The following is a 7,808-nucleotide window of genomic DNA, read 5'->3' as shown; positions in this document are numbered from 1 at the left end:
TCATGGAAGACATTCAGCACTTTGTTATAAAATATAAACAACCAAAAGTTTTTTGGACACAAGCGTGTGAATGTGTATCATCAGGATCTTTCTGCGTCACGCACTTTTTTGTTCTCGTCATGTTTGAGGTCTCAGTGTGTTTTCAGTCAGCTGGGGTCTGGTGGGTTGTTAGTAAGATTTTATGAAGTACAGATAACACTTTTACATGTAGCATAAGCTTGTAAATCTAGTAACTGATTTTTTTTTTTATTGGTTTTTAGGAGAGGAAGAAAAAATATATACACATATACATACATTAAGATATATATATATATATATATATTTTAAAAGGCATTAGATCTTATATATATACTTTCTTTTTTAAAGGCATTGTATATATATTTATTTTGGTTTAAAAGGAATTATATATATATTTCTTTTTTTAAAGGCAGTATATATATATATTTATTTTTTAAAGGCATTTATATATATATATTTATTTTTTTTAAAAGGCATTATATATATGTATTTTTTAAAGGCATTATATATATATATATATATATATATATATATATATATATATATATATATATATATATATATATTTATTTAAAAAGGCATTATATATTTATTTTTTTTAAAGGCATTATATATATTTATTTTTTTTTTTTAAGGCATTATATATATATATAATTTATTTTTTTTTAAGGGCATTATATATATATATATATAATATATTTATATATTATTTTTTTTTAAAGGCATTATATATATATATATATATTTTTTAAACATTATATATATTTATTTTTTTTTTTTTTAAAGGCATTATATATATATATATTTATTTTTTTTAAGGCATTATATATATTTATTGATTTTTTTAAAGGCATTATATATATATATTTATTTATTTTTTAAAAAGGCATTATATATATATATATATTTATTTTTTTAAAAGGCATGTATATATATATAGATTATTTTTTTAAGGCCTGATATTATCTATAGATATATATATATTTTATATATTATATATGTAGTGTATATAGTAGGTATGGGAAGGCATTATATATGAGATTTTTTTTAAGGCATTATATATATTTATTTTTTTGTTAAAGGGCATTATATATATATATTTATTTTTGGGAAAGGAATTATATATATATCATATATATATTTTATTATTTTATTTTTTTTAAAGGCATTAATATATATATATATATATATTTTTAAAGGCATTATATATTTATTTTTTTTTTTAAAGGCATTATATATACTATATTTATTTTTTTTTTTAAAGGCATTATATATATTTATTTTTTTTAAAGGCATTATAGATATATTTATTTATTTTTTTTTTAAAGCGCATGTAATAGTTATATATATATTTATTTATTTTTTAAAGGGCAATTATATACTATTATATATTTATTTTTTTAAAGGCATTCAATTTATATATATGCTATGTATTATAATATATAGGATTTATATAGATATATCTATCTATATATATATATATATATACTATATCTAATAGTAGATATCTATATAGATATAATATAAAATATAAAACCTGTGCCAAAATTTCACAACCAAAAAAACTAAAAAATAATAATAAGTAGTAACATAAAATATGTTGTACTATAAATATTTGCCCCCTGTGTTGTGTAAACAAAAAACCAAAAAACACACAAAAAACAAATTGACCCTGCACCTTTGTGTGTGAAGGGGTTTTTGCTAGCTTTCCGTTCTAAACACCCCATTGCAATCTGAGCCTCAGATCCAACTCAAGATTATTTATTTTTGAATCCCCCCCCCCCATGATGGCCATTTTTTAGTGCAAGTCATTCCAATTTACACCTGAAAATGAGCTTCTCATCATTCAACACAAACCTAAAAAGGGCCTTGACACGGGGTAAAACCATACTGCAAAACCAGGCGATGTTTACACTTACGAGGTCAATATAGACAAACATTAAAAAACAAAATGACTGTGTGAGAATAGAAATTCCGGCCTGGTCACTTGTGAACAGAAGCTAGCGGAAGCACCAGGGAGCCAGACGAAGTAAAAAGCTTATGCACATAGCGGGCTGCGCACATAAAACAGCACTACAGGAGGAGCAGAGAGTGTTTGGGATAAATGTCACGTTCAGAACTTATGCTTGAGGCGTCTGTTTTCTCCAGCAGGCAGCGTCAGCCCGTAATCTCTGCTGCAGCTCTTTTCTCTGTCCTGCTGTCTCTCGGACAATCCTCTCTCAGGGCCTGCACAGAAACAACAAATATTAACAGATATATACTACATTTATATTATATTATAAGTGTATTTATATATATATATCTATATATATATTATATATATATATATATAATATATATATAATATATATATATATATATATGGACATACACACATCACACACACACACACACACACACACATATATATATACATACAGAAACACATTATATAGCAGTAGCAAAACAATTAACCACACACACAAAAAGTGAGAATACTTGTACACACAGTGTATAAGCGAAAAAAAAAGAAATTAAAATAATATGAAATTTTAAATAAATACTATATTATATACCCAATATATAAACCCTCGACAAAACACAAAAGCATTAAAAAATAAAAAATAATAAAAATTAGTCAATAAATATGTTTTTACTAATAATATTTACCCCCTGGTTTTGTTTATAAAATAAAATATTAATTAAAATTTAAAATTTTAAATATATAGTAATACTCTCTCTATTATCTCTCTCTCTCTTATATATATATAGTATATAATACTAATATAATATACTATTATTTATAGATATATATAAAAAAATGTATTTTAGTAGTATTATTATTTTAAAAGAAAAACAAAAAAAAAAATATTAACAGTAAAAAGGCACGAAGACTTTCATAAAAAGATTATACTTGTTAACCACAAAACAAACTAAAAAATGTAAATAAAGCTAATTTTTAAAAAAAAATAAAAATATATACAATAAAACTTCTACAAAACCCAAAAACAAACCATTAAATTATATAATACGGTTTTAGAATATTTACATTTAATAGTTTAGTGGACACTTAGAAATTAGAACTAGATATATAGATAGACAGCTAGTTTGTTCATTGATCATGATCCAAACATCTAATAGAGTTAGAGTTAGAGCTGTTGACCTCTTGTCTGGAGTGGAATGGCGTGGTCTTCCTGTTTCTTCAGCTCCTGGAAGGTGTGGAGCTCCGCGTGGAGCCTGTTTCACCTGATCCCCGACTTCACTGAGCTGTTTGAGGCAGACCCATGGCCCACCGTGACGGATTTAGCATGCCAGCAGGATCTTCATCTTCTTCTCCATCTTCGCCGCACGCTTGGCCTCTGTGGTCATGTGACCCCTGTTGATCTGTCAACAACACACCAAATGAGGGAAACCGTTACAAATGCAATCATGGCAATGTTTAACAATGACACATTCGTGTGGTTTTAATCACTCATAAAATTTAGAGTCTGAAACTACCTGTTACCTGATACCCAGGGTTTTGTTTGATCACTGTGCTTGAAAATAGGAAACTGTTTTTTTTTTGTGTTTTTTTTGCACTGATGGACAGAATTTAAATATATAAGAGAAAGATATGCATGAGTTAAAAATTACAAAATTAACATTTTAACTAAAACTATCTTACAAAATGAAAATAGTACCACTTAGGGATAATACAAACAAAAACTAAATGTAAAAAAGGTAAATGGACAACTATAAAAATAAAATTAGGAAATTAATGTGGGAAGCAAAAAAGTAATAAATGAAGACCATACATATATTTATATGACATATATCTAAATTACATTTTTTTATCTTAAAACAAACAAAATTCACCCAAAAGGCCAAAGGACTCTTAAGAGGCCTAATAAATATTATGAAATATAAAATAACTAATATGCAACAATGACACGCTTTCGACTCAGTTAAAATCGTTTCATTACAGCGCTCTTGTCTTTGTCATGTTGTGATGGGGGGTCTGAGAAAAACCAGGATTTCAATTTTGCCTACAGATCAACTAAGCAACCATGAAATATTGAAACCATACGCGATTATGTATAATCGTGATCAATGACATTTCCAATTAACGCAAGTATCAGTGTACTCATGTCAAAAAATATACTAAAAACAAATGGATAAATACAAAGTGATATCTAGATGGATGACAAAAAACCAATAAACCTCAAACGCTTCATACAAGAATGTTGAGAAAACACACCGCCACGTCTACTGGCCTTTTATTTAAAACAAACAATTCTGAAATGTATACTTGGATATGTTTCTTTTGAGCGCCTGGCCACAAGTCCAGTCAAGGAGTCCCCGCTGCCAGCTGAAGGTCCTGACTGGGGCACTCTCATCATTTAAAACATCTCAGACCAGCCGAGAAATTAATGACGAGATCAGTGATGGAGAAGAAAACTACCAATCAGACCAAACGGTCCGGTGACATGACAGTCAGCCAGTTAACAAATAAGACCAAGCAGATCAGCTTAGAAATGTAACTGAAAGGATATACATACATAAAACTATTGAATCATGTGAATTTATGAAAAGAGACATTACTTTTTTTATTCATAAAATATTACCATTATCTACTACTTTTATATCCATGATTGTAAAAGGGGAGGATATAATATTATTAATAATTAAGAATAAATAGATCAATGCTATAGATCTAACGTATTCTCCGAATAAATTTAAATGGCAGTCAACATAATATTTGAATGCTGGCAGACTGATGTAGTTGCAAGAACATATAATTAACAAAATTTTTCTAAACATTTATAGAGCAGGTAAACTCCGGAGTTGCGAAGGAAATATAATAACGTCCTTTTCAATATATAAAACCTAGCATCTAACCCCCTAACTACGTAATGAAGAAACGAGATAGTTATGAGACGGCCCATCATATATCCACTGTGGAAGTACTACAAGCAAATATTTTTAATTGATATTATCATTTCTCGTATTGAATTAGACAATTATACAATTTTGCCGTCAAAACGTGTACTAACTAAAATTAATAGTTTAAACAATTTTAAAATATTACATTAATCGATAAAATAAAAACCACAATTGTTACCATGCTAATTTCTAAAAAAAAATAAACAAACCCCACCACAAACAATACGAAAATGACCGTAACAAGAAAATGGCTACATAATCAAATAGTGTAGTAGTAACCCATCACATATAATAATAATAAAGTAATAACTGAAACAACTCGTGCTCTACGAAGGCTGTCACTGGTGTGGTGTGTGTGTGAACCTCGGTGAGGTCATGCCGATAAAATGTGCAATGCTGCTGAATTCAGAAAAATGAGAGCCGCTTCCTGCGTCTCTGAAACGTGCTGCTGGTGATTGGACTCCAAGTCACTGCCACATGTTCCCATCGGGATGCAATGAACAGCAAATCAGTGATTTGTACAAGTTGTTTGACGTGTCTATATGCAGCTGACAGCTCTGCCCTGTGTGCGTTCCTCCTGAAACTGACAGGCAAATACTCTGTCTTACTTGGTTGACCAATCGATGTTTAGAGCCGTCCTCATTAAATCAGCAAAGAACTTCATATAGATTGTATCTATGGTTTTATCTTGGCTGGTTTTAATTATGCCAAGATTCTACACGACTTGTGCTTACTTTTAAGAGCAAGTTAAGTAATTTCTGAAACTGAACATGTAACATCTGTTATACTCAAAAATGCAAATTATAGAATGATTGTTATTACACCAAAAAAGATTAAAAAAATTAACAAGAATTGCCAAGAAATGATAACACATTGAGCATGTAAAACATAAAGATGGACCAAAGATCAAGGGAATCTCCATCTGACTTCTAAAAGCCATCCAAGAACGGATCAGAATCAACAGATCGTACACTAGAAGAAATAAAGTGATTTGGTGACATTCAATAAAAAAACATAAAACATGGAATCTGATATATGAAAAAAAGAATAATAGACAATAAAGTTCCCACCATTAACCAGACACAAACAAAAATAAAGTATGTTAAGCAACGTTTAAATCGAATTAATAAAAATAAAACAAATAATAAAAGTTATGATAAACAAATAACGATATACATTTAAAAAAAATAAAACTAAAAAGATGGGGATAACACATTACTGAAGGAATTTAAGAGGCACTTACGAATACATAATTAAAAATCAACTATTTAAAATAATGAAAAAAATATAAACTTATTAACAAAAAATAGGAGGATAAGATAATATATACCACAAACACAGTACTTTGAAGAGGCACTAAGAATACTATTAATAAATTACACAAGTCTAAGCCACACGACTGCTAAGACTAACCTCTAACTTTATCTATAACAACATATATAAAAATACAACAAAAAATCACACTTAATATCCCTAAAATCTACATACATATTATAACATACATACATAAACACGTTAATAAAATAAAATATACATTTAAACAAAATAACAAATAAAAGAGATGGGAAACACATACTGCTGACTTTTAAGAGCACTACGAATAAATAATTAAAATAGAATTTAAAATAATGAAAAAAATATACCATTCTTTAAAAGAAAAGGAAGTGAGTGAGGATATATAACCACATACACAAAAACAGATTACTTTGAAGAGCACTAAGAATAAATATTTCATTAAATACAAAGTCTAAGAGCAATACCAAGGGATTGCTAAGAAGCATAAACGATCCTAAGATATATATAAAATACCTCTATTAAAGAAAATAAAAAAAAATCACACATTTATATATAACATAACTATACGACATATAATATACTACCTACATAAAAACATCATATACACACACAGAGTGACAAGTGGTTTAGATTGTAGGGAGGTGACTTTAGAAGAAGGTCAAAAAGACTCGGAGTGATTTTACCAAAAACACTCAACATTACTGAACTCTGTTCTATTTAGCAAACAGGCATTCGTACTGGACAAAAAGGAATGTGTGCAGAACACATCGTGAAGTTAATGATCTTACCTCCAGTTTCTTCTCCATAGACTCGATTCTGTCCTTCTTGCTGGCCAGATTTGCTCGGGTGTAGCGGCTCTGTCCGGGCAGGTACAGGACCTGACTGTAACACTCCTCCCACACCTGGTTATACGCCTTCTATAGACAGTCTTCATGACCATCCCTCATGCTTCAACCACCTCCAGCTCACTGAGGCCAGCCGCTCTGTGCCGGTTCCTGCCAGACTAGGCACACCCGACCCCCCCCACAGACCACACACCACCCGCAAGGACACACATAACACACAGTAGTAACCATGAGCTTTATGACCTGAGATTAATAAAAAAAACTGTTGAACAGAACTCCTCTGTCAGCTCTGAATTAAAAGCCCAACCGCTTCACATAAAGACTTTATGGGTCAATATAACAGAAATATCCAAGTCATAATCTGAGATAAAACTGTATAAAGAAAATTAAGTCTAACACTCTTTTGCAATGTGACACTATTTTTTTTTACTTTGCTTTAGTATAATACACAGCTAGCTCCAAATAATTTTAATGCTTTTAAAACCTTAAATTGTTTTTTTTTTTTTTTTTTTTTTTTTTTTTATATATAAAATATAGCAATATATTTAGATTTTATTTAAATGTTGTTACATAACTGTACTATTTATTATTGATTAGTTGCATAAGAAACATTTCATTCCAATTCATTTAATGCTCTTCAAAGTCATACACTATGATTTTTTAAATATTAAATGTTAGAATATATTTTATATTTTATTAACATTTATATTTATTTTTTTATTATTTATTGATTAGTTGTTGCAGCCC

At 28.9% G+C, this 7,808-nt stretch overlaps 1 pseudogene; it reads right to left on the bottom strand.

The window, feature by feature from the left end:
* Window positions 1–2,131: 2,131 nt before the first annotated feature.
* LOC122133927 overlaps window positions 2,132–7,808 on the bottom strand; it is a 16,957-nt pseudogene continuing 11,280 nt past the window's right edge.

The sequence above is a fragment of the Cyprinus carpio genome, chromosome A17 (assembly GCF_018340385.1).
Source record: "Cyprinus carpio isolate SPL01 chromosome A17, ASM1834038v1, whole genome shotgun sequence".
Classification (NCBI taxonomy): domain Eukaryota; kingdom Metazoa; phylum Chordata; class Actinopteri; order Cypriniformes; family Cyprinidae; genus Cyprinus; species Cyprinus carpio.
This window is presented reverse-complemented; position numbering and strand designations above follow the sequence as displayed.